This window comes from Coturnix japonica, chromosome 2, assembly GCF_054131305.1.
Source record: "Coturnix japonica strain WE chromosome 2, WE-NBRP24, whole genome shotgun sequence".
In the NCBI taxonomy this organism is placed as follows: Eukaryota; Metazoa; Chordata; class Aves; order Galliformes; family Phasianidae; genus Coturnix; species Coturnix japonica.
The window spans coordinates 96,133,557-96,147,601 of NC_140664.1; the positions used below are offsets into that span (position 1 = coordinate 96,133,557).

The 14,045-nt window shown below is 38.1% G+C and overlaps 1 protein-coding gene across 2 annotated transcripts in view; it reads left to right on the top strand.

Moving 5' to 3' along the window:
- GABBR2 (gamma-aminobutyric acid type B receptor subunit 2) overlaps positions 1-14,045 on the top strand; it is a 438,554-nt gene that overhangs the window by 94,279 nt on the left and 330,230 nt on the right. The gene's annotated exons all lie outside the window — the stretch shown is intronic.

A 14,045-nucleotide genomic window follows, 5' to 3' on the forward strand; every position in this document is an offset into this window, starting at 1 on the left:
ATTCTGGTAATCTCAGCTTAAAAAAGTGAATAAGCCTGTGTGGTTGAGGTGACATACAACACCTTTTTTTTTTTCCCCTGCTCAGGCACATGTTTGCGTGCCAGCACACCATATGCCACCCAAATCCACGTTAATATTGTGCATTTTATGATTAATAAAATCTTTGCCTGTCTCCTTTCTTCTTCAGTGTGGGTGTGAGTCTCCAATCTTATAACTCATGTAATAGCTGAAAGTAAATCTTGAGCACACTGGAAGGAAGCCCGTGTTCTGCTCAGTCTCCCTCTGGTTTACATCTAGCAGTGTAAGTAGAAGGCACTGGGGGAACCTCTCCCTCAGTTTTACTGGCTTTTTTGCTACTAGGGAATGCAGTCTCCACTTGGGCTGAGAAAGGAGCTGTCCCTATTCTCATAAACCAGTACATGAGATACTATTCATCAGCACTTACGCAACAGCTCAGCAAGTGAATTTTCTTCCAGCTCTGTTTCTTTGCAGATACTAGTGGATTTTTTTGGTTTCTTCTGGGTTTCTTAAAAACTGGATATAGAAAGTTTGATGGTAAATTATCATCTTCCTAAAGGCAAGACAAGAGGGAAATTGGAAAAAGCGTCTCCTTTTAACTGCTGTACTGTTGTTCACCCTTAATGCATAGCAATCAAATTAGCACTGCAGGAAGATCTATGTCAGCCATTAAAGCTGCTGTCCTTCTCCTACCCCTGCCCATGTGTGTACGTGCCATCACACACATGTATGTATATATGATTTGCCAAAATAGAAAGGATAATGTGAAATTTTCTCATCTGCCTCACTGCGGAGTTAGCAGACTTATATTTCAATTATCGATATCCTCTGTAATTAGTCAAACACACTTTGCCACTCACATAAGCTCTCCTCACATGGTTGCGGATGAGTAGCATTCAGGTCATATTTTCTAACCACGCTCTTTATAAAAACCTTTTCCTTGTAGCTATGGTGCCACGTCTGTTGCAGAACTATGGTGCATCTGCTGTCATACTTCCTCAAAACTTGCTTTCTGAAACCATCATACAAGCTTGCTTGTACAAGTGTACATTTTGCTACTGGTTTGGGAGTAGATGTTATCTGTCCCTCCTGCGCCACCACCATTTTCCACAGCAGTGATTCTTTATGGAAGTTCATATAGCCAATAGTAAACCTATTTAGGTCTCTTTTATTGCATGGTCTTTTTGTACCAGAAGAGTTAATGACAGTGACCTCTTATCTCCCCTTGGGGCATTTGGAGTGTCATATTTTAAGCAAAGCACTTGAAATCTATTAAGGTATTCAGAGCATAGTTTATTTTAAGGAATGTTTCCTTGGGCAGGGTCATTGTTGATTTAATATTTCACCTTCAGTTTGTCACCTAAAAAAAACCACCACAAAAAATTTGAGTCATTCACACTTTTCCCCCCTTATGATACCACAGCAAGAAATAAAATAGGTCTAAAGCTTTACAAAGTACTTCTTTCAGAACTTGACAGTGTAGTGTCAGCTGTGCTTGACAAAATGATTAAAATCGTCCTATTATCATTTGATACCATTTCAACCTGTTAGGATTCTGGGTGACAGTCGGTACATACTTGGAAAACGGATGTCAAGAATCTGCTCAGTTCCCCGTGCAATCTTAAAGCAATTTAGATCTGTTGGAGTACACAGTGTAACAGAAAGCAGGCTGTCCTCAAGTAGCTTGATATTTTTATGATTCCTTCTTCGTCTGGGTTAGTTAAGACTGAGTGTGTCTGGCAAAATCATTTTAAAGGCAGGGAGGTCTTATTAGTAGATAGAAAAAAACTGATCTGTTTGTCCATGCAGGTAATAAATTAGTCTGAGAATCTTTCACTATGATAATTTGGTAATGTTTCTCAATTTAGAGTTTAGTAGAGTTTAGTTAAGTCAAAAAGGCCAACTTACATAGCCACAAATTCTATTCAAGCACTTGCCTAGTGCTTGCAGTGTCTAGCAGAGAATTATGTGCCAAATGAATAGCAACAATCAGCGAGGTGCCAAATGTAGCCATATCCTGAAAGTAATTAAACAAGTGACAGAGGATTTACTGGTTAGGAAGTTCTTCCTGGTGCGTTTCAATGAGATTTGCTGTAGAAGTGAGTTATTAAAAAACAAACAAAAACCAGCAGGATTTACTAATACATATCTGAGGGAGATGATTTTGGGACTTGATAACAAATGATAGCACACTTAGACGTTAGACAAACTAGCAGGTCTTATTGTGGGTTGTTTGCAGTTTCCAGACTGGCACTGAACATATTTGCTTTGAGACAGCTGGTTGATTTGGGGGTGAATGCAGATTTGATCAATGTACTCTGGGTATTTCACCTGCACACTGCTCAGCTCTCTTTGACTTATCCATATCTTATTTTTTTCTGGAGCACACAGGGGAAAACCCCAAGAGCTGATGCATTAAAGTGAGTAATGCTGTGCGTTTAGCAAGCTTAATTAAAGTTCCCCATAGATACTCCAAAGGGGAAGAGCATTGGTCATTCTGCTTACAGAAATCACATATCACGCTGTTAAATGCAAATGCTCAGGATTTATTCGGCAATCTGCACACTTGTCTTGATCCTAGATAGGAACAGCTCTTTGCAGCAATTTGCAGCACCAAGACGATATCTTGTTTGCGTAGCTTTGATGTTAAAGGAATGCATCCATTTACGCTCCTGTTGCATTCACAATTAAGACAGACTTGATCATTCCTTGTTTTTGAGGTGATTCCTAATCTCAATTAATTTCCTGGCATATTAAGCCAAAGTAGAATCACAGAATATGCTGAACTGGGAGGGACCCATAACGATCACTGAGCCCGACTCCTGGCTCCACACAGCACCACCCAAAAATCAGAGCTCAGGGCCATGCCCACTGCCCTCTGGTGCAGACCCTTTCCCTCACCCCCAGCTGCCCCTCCCCTGGCACAGCTCCATGCCGTTCCCTCGGGTCCTGTTGCTGTCACACAGACCAGAGCTCCTTGTGAGGAGCTGCAGCTGCCATCAGGCCTCCCCTCAGCTCGTCTGCTCTGCACTGAGCCAACACAGGGACCTCAGCTGCCTTTCATACCTCTTGCACTTTAGACCCTTTACAGTAGATCAAGTTGAGCATTTAAAAGGGTAGCGCTCAAACCAATTTGGCAAGTTATTGAATTGAAGGCTTGATGACATACTTGTGATAACCCTGGCCATTGTGTGAAGTTTGAGTCGTTTTGAATTTTATTTCCATTCCAATATCTCCATGCCCTTCCAGGCCTACTCATTTGCTGGAGCTGAGTCCACAACACCTCAAGTTTGTGTTAATTTATTTGATCCCTTTGGGATGTCTCTGTTGCTCTCTGCCTTCATTCTGAACTCTGAAAAGGCTTATACAGGAAACAGATAATACACCATTATGGCACAACTTGGTCGCAATAATTTTAAACCAATAGCACGTTTTAGTCTCTCAGGTACTGGAGAACTTTTTGCTGCAGGATGTCTCTGCCTGACCGTGGATATGAGTACCATTTCTTACCCATTGATTTAAAGGTCCCAATTTTCCAAAACATTCCCAATAATCTTAAGTTCTCCTGTGAGTAATATAATTTGTAAAAATTTCCACTGCATAAAGATCCTCAGGTCACTAAGTTCTAGAGTACTGCAGCCACCACAGGAATTTTCCACCTACTAGAGATATTCAGTATGTTAAGCTAAATTAAGACAATCTTAAGCCACTATTCAGTGTTATTTATTTATCTCTTTTTCACCCAGGTAGAGAAAAAAGGTCACTGGGGAAAGGGAGCATGAACCTAGGAAATACCTATGTGCTCTGTCCATGTGCAGTTTAAGACTTCTATGAAATTGTAAGTTGGCATATTCTGATGCTGTAATTCAAATGAAAGCATATTATGAATTTCATTTGACCTTTATAAGCTAACTTAAGTGGTATCTTATCCAACTGAACACACGTTATTCCTCCTTAAATAAAATAGCTCAGCAGCATTTACTGCACTGTAGACAAAGTTCAGCTGTTTTACAGCATAAAATTATTTTAATTAAAACACAGAGATACAGTGAAGAATATCATATATGAATTTCTTAACCTTTGGGTCAAGAAATTTATTTTTACCATTCTTAATTCATTAACCCCTTTTAAAGTGTTTTCAAAATTCTTACTGTGGGAAAAAAGAAAAGAATTTCAAACAATGTGGCTTCAGAAATATCCATTCTGGGTGCTAATCTAATTTGTGCCACTTAACATCTTCATGAACAAGATTTTCCTCTAAAGGAAGGGAGTTCAGTCTTATTTATCAAAAATACCACATGCATTCAGAACTTCTTTAGAATTCAAATATATTCCCAAGGAAGTTGCAGATATTGTTGTGGTAGCTGAAGAGATCTCACATTTTCTAAGTAACCAACTGCTGTCAGAGCAGTTCTGAAGGCTCCCAGATTCATCTGTTCCTCTTGTCCTCCTCAGTGATTGTTTATTTAGAAACTTGTGTAATTGTGCACACTGAGACAGGCCCTTTTTCTGTATGATGAAGGCACATTTTATTTCAGCATAACACTTATAACCAGAAAGTAATTCAAGAGATCTTTTTCCACATCTTTACACAGCAATAATGTTTAATTTCATGTCATAAAATTATCTAGAATAAAGATTTATTTATTTTAACCCTTATAAAATCAGTCTTTTCCAGGAGTGAGTTGGTTATGAAAAAGACTTTGTTTATCAGACTTCCCTCACAACTGGTTCTTACTGATTGCTGAGGGTCAAGTGATTCTTCAGAACATCATTGTACTTCCATCTCAGTTTCAGTGCAGCTTATTACTCAAGAGTGGGAAGTCAGACATACTATAATGCATGTTGTTGTTACTTCAGATGGTTTATTCTAGTATGGTTCCATTTTTTTTCCATCTGCAAGAGCTTCCTGATTGTTATTCATAAATTTGGACTTCTATATTCTTTTCTCTTCTGTGTCCTCTTACGTACTGCAGAGAGCATAGCTGCATTTAAAAGTTGTGTCACTTTCAGTATATCAAACTCTGTAAAGTACAGTGTCTTTGTGAAATCATCAAAGCATGATTAAGGACAAGCATTTAACCTGTAGTCGATATCTTATTGAATTTAGTTTCATTCAGGTAGTATGTTGTTCAAGGCACTATACAGAAATGAACAAATTTTATCTTGTCAATTATAGGCATGAAAATGAGAACTTTGGGAAAAGCAAATTGTTTTGATTTTTTGGATTGTTTATATTGAAATCTTTATCTTTTACAGTGTTTATGCACCAGATATGGGAGGAAAAAGCACACATTCACATGTGCTGGTGCATCTTTTTACTTCTATTGCCTTTTTTTTTTCCCCCTAAATTCTAAAACGGCATCTTTCATGGAACAAAGGAAAAGTAACTGATATATTTTAGCTGATTGTGACTAAATCTGGAATGGTCTGTGAAAATAGAGTTTATTTTTAAAAGTGAGAAAATAAAGTGTACTGAATTAGGGGAAGAAGAAGAAACATGAAGGCACCAAATGAGGCAAATACCAAATTGTACAGTTGACATTAGTGACTCTGTGTTGAGCCTGACAAAACTATTTCCCTTAGCATTTCGCTTTGTACTTGAGCTGCAACTGGCAAATGCCCTGTAAATCTACTACTGCACATGTCTTTTTCTCAAAAATGTGAGGTAGCAAAATAGTAAGTAGTTTGCATCAATAAATTTAAGTGATAATGATCTTGGGGCTCAAGTGTTTGAAACAATTAGCACCTTCTGCGGTTGCTTAAATGCCAAAATACAACTGATTTCTTAAGGGAGTTTTAAAAAGCCTCTTGCTGCAAGTAAAGAACAGAGATATTTTTGTCTTGATGAATAATTAAAATTAATTCCCTACTTTATTAGAAATCACTGTGATATTGAACTTTGGTAAAAATTAGAAAAGCTGAAGAAAATTGAGCCACCTTATTCTCAAGAACAGGATGTGTTATTTGTTGTTGTTATTGTTGCTTTTAAAACATCTTTCATTATTTTCATTTCCTACACAATACCTCCAAACTTTTGTGCTTTTTTATAATTCCACTTATTTCCATAAAACGTAACAACAGAAGCTTAGATTATACAGGATGGAAAAAGGAGAAATGAGAAAAATATTCATTTCCCTGTTGATATTTGGCCACTTCTCCCAGGTAACTAAGGATAGAACAAGGGGTAATGGCTTTAACTTGTGCTGGGGAGGGTCAGGTTGGATATTAGGAAAATATTCTTCTCTGGAAGATTGGTGAGGCAGTGGCTTGGGATGCCCAGGGAGGTGGTGGGGTCACTATCCCTGGGGATGTTAAGAAAAACATGATGTGTCACTAAGGGATGGTGGTGATGGGCTAGGGGTTGGACTAAATGATCTTAGCTGTCTTTTTCAATTTGAATGATTCCATGGACAAAAATATCTGGTAATCATCTGAGCACTGGAATGTCGGGAAAAAGCTGGACAGTACTAATGCTTAGGTTTGCTTTTTTTGTATTTTTGTTATAAATATGTGAGTACAGGTGCCCATACACAGCTTGGAAGATACTGGGAAAAAAATTCTGAGCACTATGTATGTGTACACTTACCCTTTAAATCAATGCTGATATTTAGAAAACATCTACAAAAAATATTTTCTGTAGTATTATTGGATCAGTGCAGAAGGGAATGAGTTAAATAGAATGGACTAAATATTACAGGTGATCAGACATAGTGCAGATGCTATAAAAACCCTCTGGCCCAGGAATATTTCAATCAACACCAATTTCATTCTAGTTAGATGATGGGCCCAGCTGCAGAATAATCTAGGAGAACTCAATAAGTTATAGTGAGGGATCTGGCTAATTGAGCATGCTGAACAATAGGATCTCTCTAAGGCTTTGGCCCAAGTGTTAGATTTCCATTAGCAATTCAAAATGAGATGTTAATGAGACATTTAGAATGAGAAATCTTGGTCAGTGTTACCTGAATTTCAAAATTCATTTTGGCACAGACCTACTACTGCATTTGATTATTGTTACAGCTAGAGAAAGGAATGCAACGGGCCCTTTAGAATTACTCATAAGGGCTTATCCGTGCAGAGGAGAAGCATACTGGCATTTGAAAGTGGGGTCCTTGGGTTCAGTGAATTATCTGTGTTTATGAATGCATCTTGAGCCACCGAAGAAGGAGCCATCATCCTAAAAACAAAAGGCATTATTACAGTCAGTTGAAATTAAGCTGAAAATCCTGTTAGAGAGAAGTATAAAAGAAAGAAATTAAAATCCCCATTATTTGGAGGGAGGGTAAATCCTAGAAGGAAGTTGCTTCTCATTGTTGCTGTTGACGACATTGCCTTAAGACCATGAAGTGGTCCTGCAAGATATAGAGGTTGTGGGGTAATTATATATATACTGAAATCTCTTGACTTAGATGGTTTCTAGCTACCCAACATTTTATTTATTTATTTATTTACTTATTCTGTTCTTTTACATGTTCACAACTCAGCTCTGATCAGCATCGTTTCCTTTTTGGAGCCGGTTCTGATCTGACATAGGGCAGCAGTTAGGCTCTGCTCACAGAGTCCATTCCCACCTTAGAAAATCTTTTCATGCAAACACAATACAGTCACGTAATTGAAACAATATCTCTTCATATCATGCAAAATGTTTCTTGAAGGCCTTCTGAACATTTGTCTGTGTAACAGTTATAGATAAAAAAAGACTTCAACTTTCTTTGAGGAGAGGCTTCAACTTCCAAGCTGAACCAAAGTGCAAAAGGAGGAATTCAGATTCATCTCTAGTCTTACTGCCTGTTTAATCTTGGTGGAAACTTAGGCAGGGTTGGTTTTTATTGTGTAGGATTTATCTGTTTGTTTGTTTTTTACTCTTCTATTATATTTTGTGTTGGAGTACTTAAAGTGGAGTCATCCTGTGTAAATATTTTATTCTAGAGAAACTACTAAAAAGGCAGAAAATATAAGCTATATAAATGAAAACAGGTAACTTAAAAAGAGAGATGGAGAAAATATGAAGGCTCCTTCAAAAGCAGTGCCTCCCATTTTATGATGTTAGCCCACAACATTAGAGGCAGGTGTTGGTGGTATGGCAGTAGAGGTTGGACCTTTCCACCAGTATCCCATTACTTTTTGCTTCTGTGCGACAGATGGCAGCTAAGGGGCAGTCTGGCACCATGGTGTCTGACATGGAAGCGCATATGAAGTAAAGGTGTGACATTGAATTCCTCCATGTGGTAAAACTGGCACCCATTCACATTCAATGATGCATGCTGAACACTGGTGGAGACCAAACAGTGGATGTCAGAGCCTTGAGACAGTAGGTGGTGTGTTTCAGCAGTGGTGACAGCAACAGAATCTCACTTCCACTGGTGAAGAGTTTTATGAGTGCAGCATGCAGGCTCTTGCTCATCCCTGGTGAAGTGCATAGCTACCGTTGGAGACTGTTGAAAAATGGTGTTTTGTAGATGAGAATTTGCTTTATCAAACAGTGTCATTGTGCTTTTTGTATCTGTTCTAGTTACCATGGAAATAAATAGGAGATGTTACTTTCAGAGTGACCTACATACATATACTCCTTGTATAGGGAGAGGCAAGAAATTTTTATCTATTTTGCTGAATGGATTCAGGTCCCAGTAGTAGTGAACTAAGAAAAAGTAAATGACATTGGGCAAGAAGGTAAATCTTCAAAAGTTGTTCAGACTGTCTTTTAGAGAAAGTGCTGACAAAATAGTTACTTGTCAACACTGCAATGGAACCAGTGATTTATGAAGAGACAGGTGGTACCAGAGGCAAAATAGATGTTATTAAATGGGATGTTAAACAGCAGTCCCTTTCTGGTAGCACTGTGAACTGTTCCCTGTACAGCTAACAAGGTAATGGGGTATATAGAGAAAATTCCAAAGTATGACAAATAGAAAGATGTCAACTTGAGAGGATTGTTTTACTGGGAAATATTTCACTGAGTAAATTAAGTCCTTCTCTGCCAAATTCCTCTATCAGAATGAAGTCTGATTGCTAGTAATTAAAATGATAGAGAAATCGTGTAGAAGAGCCTGCAGTTTGGGATAAATTCAGTTTTGAGGTAAAGTCCGATATAACTGTGGGAAATGTTTCAAATAGGGAACACAGGAATAGTGGATCTGGTAGAGAGTACTGAAATCCACTGCATGTAAGGACAGGGCAAGCATTTAACCCTGTGTTCCCAGAACACTATTCTAGCCACCAGTGACTTGTGCTTCCTGTGAACATCACTGACTATATTTGGAAATTTGTGGGGCTATTTGGGTTTTGTTTGCTTTAATTATCTCTGAATGAATCCAATTTATTTTCATATACTTGTGAATTTTAAAAAATCTGATGACAAGATGTTTCACTGGTACTGTAGCATAGTGTGAAGAGTTTTAGAACAAATGTGAGGAAGCTATTTTTCCTTCAGTCAGTAATTACATTGTCATGGGATGCTGTGGATGTCAAAGTGGTGGTTTCAAGAGCCATTGAACAAACTTATGGAAGGAAAATCCAGCCAGAGCAATTAAAATAACAAATGGAATTTTGGGCTCTGAATGTTGCCTCAGAGAAGCATGTCCTGTCTGTAAGCCCAGACACAGGATGTTAATCTGGTTGACCTTTGGTATAGCTCAGAACAGTTTCCATGTATTCCTCACTGAATTGTTATTGTTGCTTGATGACTTTAATACTGAATGAAAACCAAATGAAAATCATTTTGGTGTTCTTCATCTCTTAGCTCCTTTCTCTTAGCTTAATGTGGAGTTAGTTCCTGAGCAAGATTTTGTGAAGGGTGGGAATAATGCTTTGTAACTGTTCAAAGAGGTCTCATCAGACATTTATGAACATTTGCTTCCCTTTGATGGTATTCAGTGCAGAATGTTGCTGAAAGCTCTCATATCATTTGAAATAGTCTGATATTTCAATATGCAGATGACAGCTGTGGGTTATTCTTTCTAACCATGAGGGATCTATAACCTAAGTATTCAGAAGCTTAATAAATACCAAAACAATTCTTCAGGTTTTGTTTTACTCTGACAAGTAGAGTTGTGCTAGAATATGGCTAACTGAGAAACACCTGGACATTCAGTAACTAGAAATCTGAATATAATCATGCATCAGTTCACGAGCATTTTCATGGCTATTTGTAAATCTAACTAAATCAAGTTGCAGGTACCAGTTCTCCTACTAATCCTTTAACTGTTCAGACCTGTCAATGCAGTAGGAGTCAGCAAACATGAAACATCAGACCCATGCAAATCCCTACTCTCCACACTGAGGATTAGCAGTGCGTCACTCTTGTGGTTCTGAGGCTTTGAAAGTATACCCTGATATCATTCTGTCTGCCAGGCAGCCCTCTTAGGAGACAGAGGACAATTCAGCTTCTTGTGGCTTCAGGGCTATGCACTTTTCTATGGTTCTGTGCAGCCATTACCCTTTGGACACATCCAAGAAGGTCTTTCACCCTTTGGACACATCCAAGAAGGTCTTTCTTTTGATCTCAGCTGCCATGCTGTACTCCCCAGAGAGGTTTCTTGTTCTTGTGCACCTATAACCCTTCAGGCAGGATGTTCTTCCTGTTTATTCTGATTCCTTTCTTGGTAGAAGATGATGGTCCTTATTTGCCAGATTCCTTCAAAGAAGGTTCAGGAAGGTTAACACTTCAGTCCCCAAACTCATTTAACTCTTCTCCTATGTAGCAGTTGATCTGTCTGTTTTTCTAATTGAAATATGTGATTCTGTTTCCTTGGAAATGGAAATTTTGTGAGGTGCCATCTGTGATAAGTCTTTGTCTTGGTGAGATGTAGAATTCCTCATATATCTTGCTTGTTGGTGTGCTTATGTTTCTCAGTGAGAACTGCCCATACAATCTGTACCACATCAGTGTGTTAAGGGATACATTTAATATAATTACTCATTAATATGTTTGTTTTCTATTTGTACACATCTTATTTCCAGCTCTTGACTGAAGCTAAGCAAAACAGTTAACATGTTTGGGACGAGTGGCTTCAAACCCGTTCTTCCAAAGAAAACTCTCTCATGCACTAAATCACGTGTACTTGAAGGTACAATTATAGTCATAAATGTCTCCAGCCAAATGCATTGCAACCATGCTGTTTTAATGTGCAGTCAAGTTCAACCATGCAGCACGTCTGTCTCTTATTATACATGAGTCAAAAGCGAGCTGGCTGCAGTTCAGCTCAGTAAAATAGAGACATTATTGTCAATTTAGGTGGAAGAGCAAAAACAGCACCATCTCCTTTGGGTGATATTTTTAATTGTTTCAATTTTTGACTTTTTATTAGGGATTCTTTCATCTTCATTGCTGTTAGTCACACTCAAATTAATAACACAGTCAGCTTCATGTCATATGCATGTGGCCAGGACTCTGTAGTCTCCATTTGCTATGAGTTTTGGTTCTTATGCATGCTTTTGTTGAATTGTAATTAGATTTCTACAAAGCGTTGCTCTTGAACCTAGTTGTAGTCACTTGATGAGAGCAATTCAGATTGGTTATAGGGTGGGCATCTCTGTGGTCTGATCTTGTTGCCTTTCAACAACATTGCCTACCTTTAGGCATATGTTAGAGCTTGGCAATAGATGATGGTGAGCAGTGACAGGGTTTGGGATCTCTGAAAAAGTTGTATTATAAAAGGTATGGGGATACATTCTTCAGACTAGAGACAGCGGGAAGCCTTTGTAACAGCTTGTCTCTCTGGCTCCTTAAAGCTATTAACTTTATCTGAATGTTTACTTTTTAATGCTTGTGACAGACTGTTCAGTTGCTTGCAAGGAAGAATGTTATATATGGTATGTGTTGTGAAATGTGACATTAAACAAATGTGAAAGTCTGTTTTCTCCCAACGTTACCTTTTTTTTTTTCTTTTTTTTTTTTCTTTTTTTTTTTCTTCTTTTTTTTTTTCTTTTTTTTTTTTTTTCCGTCCTCTTGCTTCCATCCAGTTGTGGCCAATTACAGTACTCGGTTCCTTTTCTTCATCTCTGAGGCATGTATTGAACTATTTTGGTAATTTTGATCAAGGAATAGACTAACTCCTGTAATTAATTGTGGTAGCCTAAGAGGCAGAGAGCGAAGACTAGCCAGGATGAATGTGCAAAGGTGACAGCACGGTAGGCTTGTGTAGTGGAAATGCTGAGTTATGAAGCAGTGATTGAGTACCTGGTGGAAAGGCAGGGCTAACCCAGGGGAGCTCAGGTGCAGGCAATGCTGCTGAGTGACCAGAAGGGGTGGAGCCAAGATCCTCCCCTCCCCAGACCTCATTTAAGAGTTGGCAGGGGAGGCAAGGGTATCTTTCTGGAGGTCTCAGGGCTTCCAACTGAGGGTAAGCAACTTCTTTTGTTTGTTCTGTGACTACAGCTGCTGCCTTTTTGCTTGTCTTCACTTGTAGCCAAAGATTTTGCTGCCCCACAATTATTGCTGTACTTTCCATCATGTTATAGCATTACAGCTTGTAACTGAATCTTAGGCAGCAGAACCTTGTGTGTTGTACATATTTTGGAGTGATTGGTAACATATCTCTGCTGTGTGACTCTTAACAGTTCGATAGAGGAAAAAAGAGTTTTTAAATGTCTTCCAGACAGAAATGCTTTGTGTCTGGGAAAGTGCTGTTTTCATGTAAGCATCTTTATAAATGTACAGAGAGGAAATAAATAAGAATGGAAAAAGTCTACATGACACAATTCCGAACCTTCCAGAAAATCGACCCACTGGCAGCCTTACAACTACATAAGATGGCTTTACTGCAGTGAGAAATATTTTGTAGACAAATAGAAGTTACAGAATGTCTCGATGTTCTGTAATGTAAAGGCAAATTTTAGTGTGAATTTTACTTCAGGTTGCAGATTGTAAGTCTTTGCCACTTAGAACGCGGAATTTTACATCTTTGTAACTTCTTACATGTAGCTTTTTTGTGGGCTACGGCTTCCAACTGTTATTTTGCTATCAACATTCTCCTTATTTCATATATGTATTTCTTAAAGTGATTATTGACAATGCAAACATGAATTATGTTGTCTGGTTTTAAGTTGATGCAAAACCAGTAATCTCACTGCAGTTTGAAATGGGTGGATGAGGGGAAAGGCTTCAGACAAGTTTATATTCTTGAAGCTCTAATGTCCTTGATTGCTTATAAAAGTAAAATAGCAGTACAGCAGTCTAGCTGCAGTTGGAATAAACTGATTTTTAAGTAGGAGATGGGGGAGTAAGGATGGAGGGCAGTGCCTGATCATAGCCTTGATTCTTTCATATTCTGGGCTTGCTAACAATCCATCAGACTGTCAAGGGAGCCTCTGCCATACCAAGTGTTGTTTGTTTTTCTGTAATAAGAAAAAAAAATTGCACTATATTATGCAATTTTGAAGCCTGTGCAGTAGTTATCTGTATCCTTCTGAATAGTAAGAGCAGTAATTCTATTCTTGCAAGTAACTCGCAAAGAGAATAATTTTTCTTTTAGTGTATCAATTCAGTAAGAAGATTAATATAAGCTTGCAAGAGTCTTATGCAAAATCTTTATTCTTTTAGCTGAATAGAAAACAATGAGTACTTGGATGTTGATAGCAAATGAGCTGTTTTATTGAATTGGTACAATGAAATATTGGAGGTTGGTGTACAATAATTTATGTAAAGATTCTGCAGGAGCGAAGAGAGGGCAGAGGATATTGTTTAAAATAAATAAATAAAACTACAGAAAAACAAACAACAGTGAAGGAGTGTGGCTACTGCTGGAACAAGGGCAGCTAACATTAAAACCTTTTTGGTAGACTGACTTCCAGAACAGTTTGGAATCAAATTCTGAACTTCCGTTACATGTTTTATTAATACGTTTCTGCAAGTTCATGAATGAAACTGAGTCTGTGTAAGTTATTATGAGTCCAGTCAAGGACTGAAATGCATATCTTTTTCAGATAGGTTAATTCCTGGCACTTTAGAAGTTTACTATTTTGACATTTTTGTTAAGGATTTTTTGTTGTCTTTCTGAATGACAGGCTGTCTAGTATACATGTAT